This window comes from Urocitellus parryii, chromosome 5, assembly GCF_045843805.1.
Source record: "Urocitellus parryii isolate mUroPar1 chromosome 5, mUroPar1.hap1, whole genome shotgun sequence".
Classification (NCBI taxonomy): Eukaryota; Metazoa; Chordata; class Mammalia; order Rodentia; family Sciuridae; genus Urocitellus; species Urocitellus parryii.
Genome location: NC_135535.1, coordinates 102,306,871 through 102,324,359, shown reverse-complemented (window position 1 = coordinate 102,324,359; position 17,489 = coordinate 102,306,871). Strand labels below are relative to the sequence as shown.

General features: G+C 38.8%; 1 pseudogene; it reads left to right on the top strand.

Moving 5' to 3' along the window:
- The window catches only part of LOC113201524 (antigen WC1.1-like), a 212,533-nt pseudogene that overhangs the window by 137,371 nt on the left and 57,673 nt on the right, over window positions 1-17,489 (top strand).

The following is a 17,489-nucleotide window of genomic DNA, read 5'->3' as shown; positions in this document are numbered from 1 at the left end:
TTGTATAATTATACCAAAATGGATTCTTCTGTTACATATAATTAAAAAGAGGCAAGATTTTTTTTTAACAAAAATAGTGGCTTTAACTACCTAAAACTTGTAGACTATTAGGAGTCTCTCACCGGGTCTCTTAGTTCCCTATCGTATTTCCTATTATTTTTTTTTTCTGTGTGTCATTCTGCATTTTCCATGTTCTTCCACTTACTATTTTCATTTTGTGCTAATCTACAATGTTGTTACTCTTATCCTCTGGTTTCTTATTTTTAGTTTCTGACTTTAAAATTATACATAACTCTCAAATATTTATTGGATATTTTTTATAATTTCTCGGTCAAGATGCACATCCTATGAAACTTTTAGCAAGGTATTTTGCTTCATCCATGCAGTTAATTTAGGGTAGATCACCTTAAATAAAAGTGATTGAGGTGGTTAGATATTGGGCATCATCTAAAAGAAAAACTCTACTTTCAGTTCACAAAATATGATATCAGTTATCAAGATGTTTAAAAAATTCTACCTCTTTGGCCCAAACTAAATTGTACTTGTGTATTCCCAGGGAAATCAGGCAAACATGCTAAGATTTCAGAGTTTCTCCTACTACCTTTGAAAAAAAATTCCTATAGGGCAATATAGCTGATTGTAGTTTTTCTTTTCTCTAAACTTGACTTCAAAAATCATGCGGCCCTGGGAGCTATTCAATGCTCTCAACAGCAACTGATTATTTCAAAGTATAGGCTTAAAACAAAAAAACTTTGGCATAATGAAAAGCAGAAGTCTCCATTAAAAAATCAGCTCTGAAGAAAGGAAATTGATGCTTCTTTGTTATAGCTTTCACCTCAGATGTCATCAGTAGATTATTAGGTACTTTAAATCAGTTTCCTGCTCTCTAATCCCTTTTGTAGGAAACCAGACCCAGCTGCTGCCCCAGTGCAATGACTCCTGGTCTGGCCCAGCAGGCTCTGCAGCCTCAGAGGGCCACACTGCCAACTGCTCAGGTGAGCAAGGACCCCAGCACCTGAGCCTTCCCATTCCCTGTGCAAATGCCCACTGACATGACCCTGTGTCTCCTCAGACAGCAGACAGCTCCGCCTGGTGGACGGGGGCAGTCACTGTGCAGGGAGAGTGGAGATCCTGCAGCAGGGCTCCTGGGACTCCATCTGTGATGACAGCTGGGACCTGAGTGATGCCCATGTGGTGTGCAGACAGCTGGGCTGTGGAGTGGCCCTGGAGGCCACCGTCTCTGCTCACTTTGGAGAGGGATCAGGGTCCATCTGGCTGGACGAGCTGAACTGCACAGGAGAGGAGGCCCACGTGTGGCAGTGCCCTTCCCAGGGCTGGGGGCAGCACAACTGCAGTCACAAGGAGGATGCTGGGGTCATCTGCTCAGGTCTGTGCTGCACACTGTGCACAGGTGGGAGGAGAAAGGGGAGGGTCTGCAGGATGGTGTCTGAGCCCCAAGGCAGCAGTCAGGACAGGGCAGAGGAAAAGAATACTCCTTGGGCTTCCAGCAGAGAAGTTGAGGTGCTTCCATTTTCTGCTACAGCAGCTGAGCTTCTGTTCCTCCCTTCTCAATCTTGTCTTCTGTCATTCTTGATAGTGTCCATTTAAAGCAGTCATCACTCTTTTATTACCTATGGGTATGACATTCTGACACACTGAAGTAGTTTTCTACTTCTGCGGTAACAAGGTAGTATAGACTGAGAGACTCAAAACAACACATATATGTCATCTTACAATGTGAAGTTTAGAAGACTGACTTGGGTCTGTCTGGGCTATAAACAAAGTGTCATCAAGCTGCAAGAGCTGAATCTCTCTGAAGACTCTTTTCTTGCCATTTTCATTTTCTAGAAGTTGCCTGAATTCCTTGTCTCATGACCCCTTCCTTCTTCAAACCAACAGCATTTCAACACACTGAGCAACGTGTTTCTCTGATGAGGGCCAGAAATAATTATCTGCTTTTGAGGGCACAGGTCTAAGGATATGATTATGTTGCACTCACTTATTAATCCATGATGATCCAGGATAATCCATGAAAGATTTATTTTTAATCATATCTGCAAAGCCCTTTTATAATAAGGTAAAATATTCACAGGCTCCCAGGATCATTGAGAGGACATATTTGGAGCTCCACTAATCTACCACCCCTCTGTCCATGTTCCTTTTCTAGGATATATCAAGTAGTTCCTCAGATAGTAAATAAAGAGTTCAGGTCAATGTTCCTAGTCAGAGTCCCAGGTCAGTGTTACTGCCTATTGATTTGCTAATATTATATTGTTGTAGAAACAGAGAGGTACACATTAGAAAAAGGTTTAAAGAACATAACTTCCAGTTTTCCACCTGGTGGGCACTTTTTTTAGCAGAGTTATCAATGAATTAGGAATAAAGAAAAAAACATCAATAAGACTTCAATGTTCACTGAGCCCTGATGTTTCCCTTTCCATTTCAGAGTTTCTGGCCCTCAGGTTGGTGAGTGAGGACCAGCAGTGTGCTGGGTGGCTGGAGGTTTTCTACAACAACACCTGGGGCAGTGTCTGCCACAGTCCTATGGATACTATGACCTTGTCCATTATCTGCAGAGAGCTTGGCTGTGGGAACACAGGGACTCTGGATTTCTTGATTCCTTCCAGAGAAGGTGCTAGACCCCGCTGGGTAAATGGAATCCACTGTCGAGAAACTGATATCTCTCTCTGGCAGTGTCCTTCTGACCCCTGGAAACACCAGTCTTGCTCTGCAAAGGAGGAAGCTCATATCACATGTACAGGTGACCTACTGTCTATTTCTATGTGTTTGTCCTATGCCTATAGGTTGTTATTAGGAAAGGTTCACATATTCAAATATAATGGATGAGGTGAAATAAGTCTACAAAATGAATACTGGATAGAGATTACCTGATCCCCATGATGTAGTCCTGTTTCAAAGGCAGATGTAAGGAAACCATTGATATTAGCAATTTATGTGAAAAGAACCAGAGACTCTGATCTGAGAATATGGGAGCATGAAGTTGTACTCTGATGAACATTCTTAGCAATTAGCTCATGCAGTCTTTTTTTAAAAATATTTTTTAGTTTGATGTGGACACAATATCTTTATTTTGTTTTTATGGGGTGTTGAGGATCGAACCCAGAGCCCCACACATACCAGGCGAGCATGCTACCACTTGAGCCACATCCCCAGCCCTCATGCAGTCTTGTTATATTAGTCAATCTGTATTTCCTTAGTGAGAGGGTGAATGATTGGACCTGAGTTATACACGTTGCTTGCTATGTGCTCTCACTTTGTTCCCACAGACACAATCAACTTTTGGTAGGTACCATGGTGATCATTTATTTCACATGAGGAAATTGAGGTTAGGAGTAAATACTTCATCTTCCTCAGAATTTCAATTGTGTGAATGGCAACTTGGGGAATCTAATACAGTAGGATGTTTACTCTGAAATCCACCACCAGAAAACCTCTCAGTTAGTTTGTTGATGGTAAGTTAATTGAATGATTTATAGGTAGAAACTTAATTTCAGGCAGCAGGACCAATGCAAGGAGGAAATACCGCTGCAGTTTGCACTCCAGCCTAATGAAACACACCATGCATAAATCTGAGTGTCATGAAGGTGGTGTAGGTGTTGTGGAAATATGTACATTGAGGAAGAGAGAAATCATATTTAAGTTGAAACCTAAAGAACGACTAGAGGTCCAATGCAGAAAGAAAGCAGAACATTGGGTCAGTGTAAATATTGAAGTAAGAAGAGCATGGTGACCTTGAGGTACTGATAAAATCCCATCATGAGCAAAGCAGAAGGAGGGTAGGAAGAGAGATACATGATTACCTGGATGCATAATAAAATCTAGAGTTCTCCCCAAGGCATGGGTCCTATAAAAATCCTGTTGAAAAACTGTTACTTTATTTTTCATCTGCACTTTATGGGGAATTGCTGTATAATAAGGGGCCTGGTCTCCCCTTATTTTTCTCTTGAATTGACCTCCTCTCAGGCCATGTCATCTTGGTTGATACTACTGCCTCTAAGCCTTTATCCATATCCTACTGCAAATGAGTATTCCCATTCATCCCTGTCCCAGAAAACCTTCCATGGGGCTCATTGGAAATTGGAGCCTATCATCTTCTAATATTTTAAGACCTATAATGTCCCATTTAGTTTTATGTTCTGACAAACACCTGGCTGTCCTCTGAGAATAATGATGTCCTTATTATTGGGAGGGCTCTGTGCTTCCCTTTCAATGGGATATTTCTGAGACAAATTTTAGAGGAAGTATATTCCTGCTTTACTTTGTCATTTTCAATAATTTCTTTTCTTTTTTTTACCCATGTCCAGCTACTTGAAATTTGCTCCCTGAGGTGGCTGGTGCCACTACTTCTGTTGTTGTCATTCTCCCGACTGATTGCTCCCCCTTATCCAGGAAGGCTGCAGTACCAGTCTCCCCAGGCTCCTCTTTCTCCTGTTCTGCTGCCAGGATAATTGAATACAACTGAGATAACATCCTGGCCTCTCCATCCCTGACTTTCTTTCTTTGAATCATCCCTCACACCCCCATCTGCTTTATGGCCACACTATTGACCATCACTAACTGTCCAGCTTGAGATCTTGATTGCATTGTTCCTTCTCTGACTATTTCTACTTCTCCTTGCGGCAATACTCTTGATGCTCCTTTCCCAGATATTTCATCCTCATGCACCTTCCAAATCTTTTCCCCTATCAGTTTTTCAGTTTTCCACTCTCTTCATGAATGCACATGCTTTTCTTACCCTGATTAGTCAATATGATGCCCCATTATAGTCCTCCCTGCTTCAAGTACACTCAACTCCGTGGTTTCCTCTGTCAGTCAAAGACAAAAATAATATTACCATTTAGTTAATCCCACCAGGGGATTAAGTCACTGATTTGGTTAAGACTCATAACCCAATCATTTCTCTTCTAAAACTTCTTGCAGTGTCCCAACAAGAGCTTTCAGGGGACACCTGTCATCCAAACCATAACATCCACCATGGCTTGTGCGAGGCTAGGTCATGGCTAAAATAAGGTACCATCCTCATTGTAGTGTCCGGTGGTGTAGCTCAGTGGCAAAGCACATTCAACCTGTTCAAGTTTCTTGGCTTGATCAACATCATAACTCAGAAAGAAGAAAGTGAAAAACAGCAGTATCTACCACATAAGCATAAATCAGCTATATAAATACAGTATTAATCAATTAAACTCAATAACAGCTAAAATAGTAACAATAGATTAGGCAAAGAATAAACAGAATGAGAATGTAGATTAATAAAAGGAAATTAATTCATTATTAATTATGATGAGAAAGAAGAGAAAATCCATTTAAAGAATTTAAAAATGCATTAAATACAGAGTAGTAAGGAAAATATAATTTTATGTATATATATATATATATATATATATATATATATATATATATAAATTAAAATTCATAAAAATTCCTTCCAGACAAAATATTTGCATGTAGACAACCCTTTCTTGGTCATTTAACATTTGAATCCACCAGGAATGTAGGGCTGGTTGCCTAAAAATGAAACCAATCATAGTTCCTTTGAGTTCCCATCAAAATGAACTAGGATATGGTGTGATATGCTGGCTGCACTGAGCTCCTCATTTCCTGTCATGGAAGTTATGGGAATATTGATGGGGCAGGCCATATTCATGCTGTACAAATTCTATTTGCAAATCTGGGTGCATGGCAAAAGTCAAAGTCACCACAAGCCCTTTCTTCAGTAGGTTCTGGACCCAACTGGTGGGCACACAATACTGAGATCTTGATTGCATTGCTCTAGCCATGGTGAATCCCTGGAATGCCTGTAAAAAGTGGTGTAAGCTATCAAACCAGTGAGCTCCACTCTGGAGATGGGTCATGGGAATGGGGTTAATCACCAGTTGTGGTCTCTTAGCTCTCAGATATTATTTGCATGTGAAACCACATGAGACTGGAATCACTCCTCCTCACGTACAGAAAGACCATTTGTCAGTGAGGCCTCTAGGCCCTTCTGTGCCACTAGGTCAGTGTGTTTGTGGAAGTCAGTCTTTCTGTCTGAGACTGTAGGTTTTCTTCCTTCACACAATCACTGTGGAGGGTGACCCAGGGACCTGGAATTATGATTAATCCATATTTTATAATCCCAGTACAATTTATCCCCTACAATAGGACCCTTGTCAAGATATCCCCAGGTTATAGTACTCTGAGAGCTTGCTGAGCAATGTGATGGACTCAGACTTCTCTAAAACTGTCATGTTGTGCAGGAGGAGTCCCTCTTGGAATATCTCCTAAAACTTGTTCTAAAACTTGTAAGAACCATGTGTTTCTCCCATGGTTATCCATTACATGGTTACAGCTGGAGTTGAAGTTGTAAACTGCTTTATACTTTTCTCTGGGCTGCCTTAATGATTCTCCATATCATTAACATTTCTCGTCATTTGTCATTTCTTTATCGGTTCCCAGTGTTTTTCCTCTTTCTCAGAATACAGTTTCCCTTGTGTTCCCTGACTCTTTTCACTCACATAGTCATAAAAAGTGTACTTCTGTTCTGCTATTTAACTCCTCATCAAGAACTCCTGGCAGGAAGTCCAAGCAGAGATTAGATATATTTGGAGGAACAAGTAGCATCCCATCATTCCTAGTGTCATTTGGGCAATGTCAATATCTGACATCATCTATTCAGGGAGGTTGCCCAATCTACCTAAAGCAAATGCAAATTTAAAATTACATACCCATATTTGAACTACAAAGGCTAGAACCATTAATGATATATATATTTCATTAACTATGGTTTGTCTTATGATCCATTTATTTTTCAGTCTTAATGTGTATATATTACATTTTTTTTTTTTACTGGAATCATGGTTGTCACCTGAGGCTTCTGATGATCTCATCCCATTTCTTATTCCATCTCCTGTGCTCTGACCCTTCCAATCTAAGGCCATGGATCCTCAAGCATATGTCTTCAAGAAGCCAATTCAGATACTGGCCCATTACAGAAACTCTTAGAAATCATTCAGAAAAGACACATTCGGCTACTTAAAGTAGGAAATCTGGCGTTTCTCAAAGTTTTACTACATAATATAGAAGTCTACCAATAACAAGTTTTATTCTGATCAAATCTACATAATAACTTCTACTGAGACTACTCACTTGAATACATTGTAGTTAATTCCCTCTTTTTTATTTTTTCACAATTAATTCCCATACATGTGATGGTAGAAATTAAGGATGGAACCCAGTGCCTCACATGTGTGAGGCAAGTGCTGCTGCCCTAGTATAATGAATGACTCCATGTCTTACGCCACAAGCACTGCATTCTGAAAGTAGATTCTCCAAGTGCTTTGTTGAGAGAAGGTGTACCACATGGCAGTAGAACCCTTCTCATTCTCTTTGACAATACGTGACATCATTGACATGATTCTTTCTCCTCAGAGAGCCCACAGCTTCGCCTGGTGGATGGTGGCAGTCGGTGTGCAGGCAGAGTGGAGATCCATCACCAGCATTCCTGGGGCACTGTCTGTGATGACAACTGGGACTTGAAAGATGCAGATGTGGTGTGCAGACAAATGGGCTGTGGAATGGCCTTCAATGCCTTGCTCTATGCACAATTTGGAGAGGGATCTGGGCCCATCTTGGTGACGGACCTGGCATGCACAGGAGAGGAGGATTACTTGTGGAAGTGCCCTGTCCTGGGCCAGGGAGAGAACAACTGTGATGCAGGAGTCATCTAAAGATGCAGGAGTCATCTGCTCAGGTATGGTCAGTGCATTTTCCACTACCTAAGAGAATGGAAAGTTCCAGAAAGTAGTGTCTGATCCCTGGGGAAATAAAGGATGAATTGTCCAGAGAGAAGTAGGATGTCCTTCCCTGAATTAGTGGATTCAGGGATAGTAGTGGATGATGATCTTCATTTATTCCTGTCCTGTAAATCTCTACTATTGTCCTTTCCCTTCTCAACTCTCTTACTTGAAAAGATTTTTCTGTAGAGTATTTCAATTTAAAATCAATCTTCATAATTTTTTCTCCAGTTTACTATTTTTTAGGATTACATACATAATTAGCACACATACTCTGTTTGCAGCACTTTTCAAAGGACAGTCAAGAATGAGGCCCTACTTTTCTCAGTTGAATTCAGTGTTTGTATATGTATAGTCAGAAGTATTTTTGCACTGGGTTAGTATGTGTATGGGCATGGGGATGGGATTAAACACATCACAGGGGAGTTTATGGATTTCAGGAAAGTTGCAATTCTGCTTTCCAGATTTAGACATCAGAATTATCAGTTCATTGGCAGGAAGGGCCAGAGAACAGTGAGTGAAATGCCCTGATTCACAATTTCTCCTTTCTCTAGAATCTCTCTGCATTTCTTTTTTAAGCAACTTCTGTATAGCTCATCTTGGGAGGTGAATTAAACACTGTGCTCCCAGATCAATGTAGGAAGCAATAAAATATTAATATATATTTATTATGGTAAGACATTATGTAGTTGGACTCAAGATCAAGGTGTTTATTCAGTGATCTACCACAAATACACCACATAAACACACAAAAAATGGCTTGATATGAGAAAATAATCAAGCTGTTTGAAAATAAAAGGTCCTAGGTAAAAGCCTCCTTTTTTAAAAATATTTTTTTTAGTTGTAGATGTACATAATACCTTTATTTTATTTATTTACTTTTATTTGGTGCTGAGGATGGAACCCAGTGCCTCACATGTACAAGGCAAGTACTCCACCACTGAGCTACAACCCTAGCCCAAGTGCCAGCCCAAGTGCCTGCTTTTATGATAACAAAAAGAAAAGGAGAAGGAGAAAGAGAAAGGAAAATAAGAGTTGCCTTTTCCCTTAATCCAAGCAGCCCAGCGTGAAGGAAGATCCACCCTTCTTGGGAAATGCAAAGCTATTTGCGTCCAGGCCTTATACTTGAAACTCAGAACTAAGCTGGTGCCCAGTAGAGCCCAACAATCCTTGTTCCCATATCAGTAACCTCAGATGGAGACTCTGGAACTGTGTTTAGTTGGGCAGCAAAGAGATTATCTCCACCACCACTCCTCCAAGCTATCTTGACAGAAGGAAAATCAAGACTTGACTTGCTAAGAAGCAGGACACAAGAGCAGAAACAGGATTTTGTTTTAGAGCAAAATGCTGGGCCCACCATGGTGATACTCAGCACTCAGTAGGAATTATAGTCCTCAAAGGTGGGACAGAGCTCATAAAGAGAGCAAGATCTGTGTGTTGGTAGGACAGACTCAAAAAGAGCCTGTGGCTGGTTGCAGGAGTCTTGGGCCATGAGTCCACTTCACCAGTAGGCAGTTCATAGCACTGAGGGCCTTGGTCCCTCCCCAGTTCTTTGTTGCCTTGGCAGGCTATGGCCTCAGAGTCTGATATAGCATTGCAGCATTTGTGGCCACAGGACCACCCTCCTTATTGCTTCCCAAAGCACCAGGCAGCACACTATGGAGAGACTTAAGTCTCTGCTTGAGGGTGAAAAGTCCAGAATTGACCTGTAAACTTTGAGCTCTTACATTACATATTATAATAGCATTCTCAGGGAAGAAAGCTAAAGATTCTCAAGGAATCAAGAGGATAAAATAAACAAACAACACATAAGGGTGAACTTATTCACCTGAGAGTGAACTTCCCAACAGGAATCATGTAGACCAGAAGTGAGTGCCATGAGATTTTCATAGAACTGAAGAAAAAAAATCTGTCAATCAAAAATATAGAACACAGCAAAGCTGTACTGTACAAACAAAGGAAATACAAATACATTAAGTCATTATCAGACAGCCCCCCCCCAATTATCTTACAATACAGAAATCCACTGCTGAGCATACATTCAAAGGAAATGAAATCAAGATATTGAAGAGACATCTGTATTCCCATGTATATGGCAGCACTACTGACAGTAGCTAAGAAGCAGAAACAATCTGTGTCCATCAACTAACAAATGGATACAATGAAGTATATTTGCATAATGGAATACTCTTCAGCCAAAAAAAAAAAAAAAGAAGAAGAAGAAGAGGAAGAAGAAGAAGAAGAAAAAAAGGAATGAAAACCTTGACCTGAAAATCACTAGGTTAAGTGAAATAACTCAAGCCACGAAGGACAAGGGTCTAGTAATCTCATTATATGTCAAATCTGAAAGAGTTGATCTAATAAAAGTATAGAAGTTTAAACTAGAATTGTGATTACTATAAGATGGAAAGTGTAGGGGTTAGAAATGTAAGACCACATACTGATCAATCACTTATAGGTTTTACTTAGATAGGAATAAGAAGTTCTGGTGCAGAGTTGTATAGTTAGGTGACTGCAGATAACAATAAGAAACATTTCAAAAAGCAAGAAGAGAGCATATTGAAAATTTTCACAGAAGGAAATAAACAGTGTTTGAACAAACAAGATAACACAATGTACACATGCATCAATAAATCTATTTACTCCATTAATAGACATATTATTTATGTTTGGGGTATCAGTTGAAATATACTTAATTTAAATGAAAAAAGGAGGAAAATGCTACAGGTGACAAGATATGGGGGAAGGTTATTTAGTTTATATGTGATGGATTCAATAATACAAGAGACGTGCACTGAGAAGTAAATTTGATAAGAATGAGAAGGGAACAAATAGAACATTCTGAGGAAGACACAGGAAGCTTACAGTGCCTGGGCTTAAGATCCTGGTTTAGGGTGCTGACTCCGTGTACATTTGTGTGAATTCTGTACACCCTCACTATATAAAAGAAGAAGAATTAATTGTAAGAGTGACTCAAAGATGAGGTATTGAGGTGAGAATGTGGGGAGAAAAGGCCCTGTGGATGATACCTTTTTAAGACATGAAACTTGCCCAACAAAGCAATATATCCTTTAAGCAAAGAATCAGACAAGGATATATCTAACTATAAGTTTTAATTTACTCTAGTGAGAATGATTCATGTGAATCAGTGGACCTCTGCAAATGCATTTTTTTTCTTTTCCCAACCAGATCTCTCATAAAGTTCAAATGGTTTAAATGGTTGGTTTTGGTCTGCATTATTTCCTTGAAATATTCATACTCAACACCTAAAAATATTTCTGGAACATAGCAAATTCTGAAAAGAAATTAGTATTTTGAATTAAAAAACAGGGAAGCAGACTCTCAATACTCTCCCCGAGTACCTGTCTCCTCTATCAGCCGGAAAGTTTAGATTATGTCTCCTTTGAAGATCCCTTTGCCCCATTTTACCTTTCCTGAATACACAAATTTTTGCCAATTTCTAGTCCTCCAATGACCACTCTCATTATCCTCTTCCTGTCCCTTAAAGGGAAATTCATGTTGCTACCTCTGGCTTTCAGAGATGACTGAGAAGCCCAAGAATACAGAGCAAGTTTGGTTTTCAAAGAAGATACTAGGATCTATGTGAATCTCTGCCTGGCCAATGTCTCCACATCTGATAGAGACATTCCCATCCACTCAGATGACACAGTTCTGTGCCCCAAAGAGTATAGTAAGATTGTGAAGTCATGGATGAGGAAACAGATGGATATAGAATCAAGGCTTATAATCAAATCCCTATAGAACTGGTTGTATGCAGATGAGTCCCCCCTATAGGCAGGGTAGAGGAAGCAATCTTGGTCTTAGTGGAATAAATAAAGGGTAATCTTGAAGAAAGATGTTGAAAATCAACCTGGCCACCCTGCCTCTTTCGTTTATCTGGATAAATTTGAGCCCAATGGTGATGGGAAGTGAGAGAGGTCATTTCCACAAGCTGAAAGAGCCCTAGATTTCTAAAAGATGGGATGTGGAGAATTGGGGATCTCCCAGGAGCTGATACAGGTACATAAAGAGTAGTTTCCTGGAGCACAGGTCCCTACAAGCCCTTCTGGGACTTGACTAAAGCATTTTTCCAAATGAATCCAGTTTGTAACATGGAGGCCACCTCTTTGAAATAAGAGTAGAGATGAGGCACCAAGGAGCAAAGAACATGATATATCCTCGATGATGGGCTGGAGGATGGAGTAGGGGGCAGCTGGGATGTGGGGAAGTTGAAGCCAGAAGGACTGTTGCTTAGAGGCAGAAATGAGGTCATGGTGGAATGTTCTGGATGATACAATGTTTCTAACCTCTAACAAGTCACTTATTCTTACCAGGTTCTGTCTTTTCTGTCAAGGCATAAGGATGTAGCATATGAGCATCTTCAACAATATATCATTTTTAGTAACTTTTAACACTTTCAGTAACTTTTAACATTTTTAGTAATTTTTAACTGTTGACAGCATTTATCACTGTGGAGCTTTAAATAGCCATGAAAAGGGCCATTGTGTCAAGGAATTTAGGTTACTGGAGAATTCAGATACAGAGTTTTAGGAAGAGAAATTGAGACTGAGGATGAATTTACTATAAACACCACAGTACCTTATTATTTATATAGGAACCAACCAACACCCAGACCTTGCCTGTGAGCTGCTCATCTGTGTGTTCCTATTAGAGAAGCCACCCAAAGAGTCCATTTTCTTCCATGTGCCAAATTCACACTCTGCACCTTCAGTTCTTTTTAGTGCCAATCCTATAAGCTCCTTAGGCCACAGAGCAGGACCATATTCCTTGGTTGGTTGCTATGGGCTTTGATGCATCCTCCTTTTGGACTGAAGCATGAGTGTGTTTCTACCTCTTCTGATTTATGACATAATAAGCAGAAATTGTTTTTTAGTGTTCAATATGTAGCTGTCAAACTTTAAGATTTTGAAGTTACTTTTGATTTTTGCTGTGTTGGTACTTTGGGGTTTTCATGGAATTTGGTTCCATGTATTAATTCTCCATTCAGTGGTTCTTGGTAAAATTTCTCTTTCTCTGCTATCCCTCCTATATACACGTAAGTCCTGATATCTTTCAGGTGAGATTGGAAAGAATGATTTCCTTTAAAAGCACAAGGAGCTGGAGAGTAGCCTTCAGTGTAAGCCCAGTCTTCACCCTGAAAATTCAACCCCTGTCCTCAGATGAGTCAGGCACAAGTTGAGTGAGGAGCTCAAGTCAGTCAGGCTCTGCCTTGGCCCTCATGTGGAGAAATGTTAGGCACAAGACACAGAAAAAAATATTGATACTGTTTTAAACAAACATATAGATGGCTCTGCTGAACCCAAAATCTATGTACCTCACATGACAATATCTATGGAATTAATTCAACATTAAGACATGTCATGAAAATACCAGTCTCATGCAGATATTGAAATGTCCTTACCATGCCTCATGCAATTTCAATTGGTGGTCATGATTGAAACAACAGGCAATCATGGGGAAAAATAAAGAACCATTTCCTTTTTTCTTTTTCTTTTCACGTCATTGTTGTCAATCACTGCTTTGTCTCTAGGGACTAAGACAAACGTGCCTCCTCTTACCAGTCTTACTACTCATGAAACAGTTGATTAGACTGGGATGTGGCTCTGTTCTCTAAGTGTGATGCATCAGAGGAGGAGATTCAAAAGTCTTCACTGAAGCATCACAGATTTAGAAGAAGAGCCTGTTACTATAGCTGAAAGGTTGTGAGGAATTTTCATCCTGCTGTTTTGCAATGAATTTTTCAGTCATATTCTAAAGTCTGTCATCCATACTCCTAATCCAACCTGACTCATGTCCTCAGAAGAGGGAACACAGAGACAGACACAGAGAAAAGGGACAGGTACGCACAGAGGCAGCAACTAAAGTGATGCATCTGTGAGCCAAGGGACACCAAGGACTGTTATTGACCAGCAGAAGTGAGGGAGGGCAAGGACGGATCCCCTCCAACAGTCTTGAGAGAAGGAGCCAACCTGGCTGACACTCTCAATCCCCACTTTTGTCCCCCACAACTTTAAGGTAGTCAAATTGTGTTTTAAGCAAAATAATCATCAGTAGTGATATTGATTCCTTACCCAATTCTAGGCCATGAAAGGATTTGTGTTATATCAGATAATTGAAAGACTTTAATCAATATGGAAAAGTCATGTTAGAGGACACACTGAAAATGTTATGTTAAAAGGAAAGCCCTAGAATGAATCTTTTTTATAACCCACTCTAATATTTTCTAAAGAGCAGGTATCATTTATTTTCCATGAGTTATGACTCTTTTTAAAAAAATATTTGTTAGTGTAGTCGGACCCAATACTTTTATATCACTTATTTATTTTTATGTGGTGCTGAGGATTGAACTCAGGGTCTTGCACATGAGAGGCGAGCGCTCTACCACTGAGCCACAACCCCAGCCCATGTTATGACTCTTTTTGACATCTACATATTTGACTACACTGGACAATAACAAACAGAGACTAATTTTCTTTTATATATGCCTATCCCTAAAATATCTAACAAATATTTAGATATAAATATATGTAGTCTAATAATTTAAAATATTATTATTTAAAATTAAATGTAGGTATATGAATGATTTTATAAGTACTATATTCTACATACATATACACATGTATGTGTGTATGTGTGTTTGAATCAATCCAATGTGTATGTGTGTTTGTATTCAATGCAATGTGTATGTGTGTATGTGTGTTTGTATTCAATCCAATCTGCTTGAAGCCTATTATTTAATAAAAACATTATTCTTAATAATTTTTAACATATTCCATACATAATTCCTTCACACCAGCCTTCTGTCATAAATATCCTTGAATCATGGACACACTGAATCTTTGTCACGAAATTTCATGTCCTACGGAAAACAGAATTAACAACTTGGATATTGACCTGTATTTCAGCAAATAAGTGCATTTGCTAAAGGAAACACACTTAACCATTAAAAGGATAATATAGTTAATAAACACCATCATAAAATTGTTCTAGTTGCATTTACATAGATCCCACATGTTTGCCCATCCTAATATTCTGCTGAGCATCTTCCTTTGAGAAGCCAGTCCTCATGATCATCACGGGGTGCATTTGATGTGTGAATTCATACCATTTCACTCTCCCTGGTCACAGATAATATCCATTTTCTCTAGATGGGTATTTGGGTTTATAGAACAATGTATCTAAACAATCTAAACAATGCATCTAAACCACACTTTGACTGTTGTGTTTATATTTCATTAAGTGTAACAGAGTAAATTATCTTCCAAAAATACTATCTGTATTGATGGCAGCTGGCTCTAATTTCTAAATTGTATCTTTTTCAAAAAATTGTTTCAAGGATTTTGGATATATGGTACTTTATAATACAGTGCCCAGAACATAATAAATCCTCAATGTGTTTTGAAAGATGAATAAATGTATGAGTTTGTAACAATCCTGCTCGTTGAACATCTCAGGATCTCTATTCTGCACAATGACAGATGCTCAGTTGATCATCTCAGTACATGTACTGTATAAATTTTACACTTTGCCCTCTTAGGCTATGGCTGGATTAGGTCTTTACCATCAGTGAAGAATAGAAGAATAAAGGTGAAGCCTGCATTGGGTGATCTATTTCTTTATCTGAAATTTTTCCAATTTTTATTAATGGAAATTATACAAAATCTCTGCAAAATGTTTGACATTGCAATAGAATTCAGTGCCCAAGACAAAGATGCCCTCTTAATATTTTATCTAGAGGACACTGTACTCGGATATCACAGTGGATTATCTCAGATAGAACCGGGATGTAATGTTATTCTATCTCAGCTGAGCAATTCTAACTCTTGGATGCTAGAAAAGGGCCATATAGAATGAAATAAAGGAAAATAAAAAGGAAATAATGCCAATTAAGGTGAGATTGTGTTTCTATCTGAGCTAAAACTACAATCAGTCATGCAAAACTGGTGGCCCTCTCTGATGGTGCTGATGTTGACCTTTAATGTGAAGGTGGAACTGTGTGAAAACCAGAGTTCACAGAGAAGGAGACCTGGTGTATTCACAGGCAGAGCCTTCAGCCAGTCAGGTTTCTGTTCTGGAGGCTGATCTTTGTTGCTCCTGTCACTGGATAACTGTATTGCTGGCTGATTTTTATGATGTACCTGCAGGTCTCATATTCTTAAAAACATAACCTCCTAAAGATTAGTGAATTCAGTTTGGAATTTTGACTCTATAAGAAAATATTTATCATTATTCCTCTATAATAATGGTATAAATTAAAATTACCAATGTAGTAAGACTTCAGGAATCCACACTTCATGTTAGTACATCAGCTTTAGAGAGCAAAGGGAGTATTCCAATTATAATGTTTTAAGTAACAATTTTAATAAGGTAGATTAATGCTTTTGATTGTCTTTCCACTTTGATGGTTTAGTTAGGGAAAAAATATTGCACAAAGTATTCTCTTAAGAAATGATTCCTTGCTGAACTTCCTCACTACACAAACTTACTGTTATATTACAATTTTACATTGGTAATCAAATGCCCTCCCAAATGTCTGAACCTATACTTGAAGTTGATCAGCTTCAATAGATGCATAATGGATTTGTCAAACTGTGTTTATTAGAAACAAAGTAATAACTTAAAAACACACACACACAAAAAACCAAAACACCATGCTCAAATCTCTGTATAAATTCACTTCCTACTTCTAAATTGTCTGTCTTCTGTAATAGGAAGTATGATATAAAGAACCCTGATTACTTTAGTTACAATAAGCTCAGTCTCACACTATTTAGTGAGCTCTTTTCTCATCCCCAAATGGGAAATAAATATAAATTGTCAGTTTTTGATACATATTGAATTTTTCATTCATTAACAAATTTTATCTTTGTTGGAATTATTATCTGAATTGAAAGTTTCAGGGTATAAAATAGTGAAAAATTAATCAAAATCTTTTTGTATACGGAGTTCACATTCAGTGGATAGATATGGATCCTATTTTAAAAAAAGGAGGTAAACTGTCACAGAAAGTCATACAAACATATACTTTTATAATATGAATAATAATACATCCATATAAAAGAAAAAGGCATATTACACATTTTATATATATATTCATTTCTTGAACACACACATATGCATGTTTTGTATATGTATGCACAGAATTCACATTTTGGCACCTGGTGAAGACATTCCTGCACCCACGGTCTGACAGGGTCAAAGCGTGGGGGATGCTGCAGCAGGGCTGCACCATCTGGAAACTGGAACTATTAGGAATGTTAAGTGTTTTGTTTTATGATACTCATGATACGGATAACAGGGCATACATCAATCAATACTAAAAGCACATATTGCCCTAGATTGCAGGAAAATTCCCAGAATGAGAGTCCTTGCAGCTGCCTACATAGAGGGACTGTGCAACTGAGACATGCCATGAGATGCGTTTCAGTATCTCTCAGGATATAAACAATGGTGTTATCCCTCAAGCCTAAACAACAAGAAATATTTATCCCATGGTTAACAATTTACACTAGCCCCTCTCAACCCCATCCTAAAGCCACAACCTGTATAACAGCCTAGCTACAGAAAAACAATTGCTGTGCCAACTGTACAAGGACCACCTATGTAGCTTATGGTGTCGCCCTCAAGGACAAGAGTCTAATAAAAATACATTCCCCAACCAATAGACCCTCCTTT